The sequence below is a fragment of the Arachis duranensis genome, chromosome 1, assembly GCF_000817695.3.
Source record: "Arachis duranensis cultivar V14167 chromosome 1, aradu.V14167.gnm2.J7QH, whole genome shotgun sequence".
Classification (NCBI taxonomy): Eukaryota; Viridiplantae; Streptophyta; class Magnoliopsida; order Fabales; family Fabaceae; genus Arachis; species Arachis duranensis.
In genome coordinates this window covers 52,611,338-52,612,088 of record NC_029772.3, presented here as the reverse complement: position 1 = coordinate 52,612,088, position 751 = coordinate 52,611,338, and positions in this window count along the sequence as shown.

Sequence of the window (751 nt, the reverse complement as noted above, 5' to 3'; positions counted from 1 at the left end):
AACGTAAAAATCCACTTCTGGGTCCACTTAGTGTGTGCTTGGGCTGAGCATTGAAGCTTTCATGTGTAGAGACTTTTTCTGGAGTTAAACGCCAGCTTTCATGCCAGTTTGGGCGTTTAACTCCAATTTTTATGCCAGTTCCAACGTTAAACGCTGGGAATTCTGAGGCTGATTTGCAACGCCGGTTTGGGCCATCAAATCTCGGGAAAAGTATAGACTATTATACATTGCTGGAAAGCCCAGGATGTCTACTTTCTAACGCCGTTGAGAGTGCGCTAATTGGGCTTCTGTAGCTCCAGAAAATCCACTTCGAGTGCAGGGAGGTCAGAATCTAACAGCATCTGCAGTCCTTTTCAGTCTCTGAATCATATTTTTGCTCAGGACCCTCAATTTCAGCCAGAAAATACCTAAAATCACAGAAAAACACACAAACTCATAGTAAAGTCCAGAAAAGTAAATTTTAACTAAAAATTACTAAAAGTATACTGAAAACTAATTAAAATATACTAAAAACATACTAAAAACAATGCCAAAAAGCGTATAAATTATCCGCTCATCACAACACCAAACTTAAATTGTTGCTTGTCCTCAAGCAACTGAAGATCAAAATAGGATAAAAAGAAAAGAATATACTATAGACTCCAAAATATCAAGGAAACTTAGCTCCAATTAGATGAGCGGGACTAGTAGCTTTTTGCCTCCGAACAGTTTTGGCATCTCACTCTATCCTTTGAAGTTCAGAATGATTGGC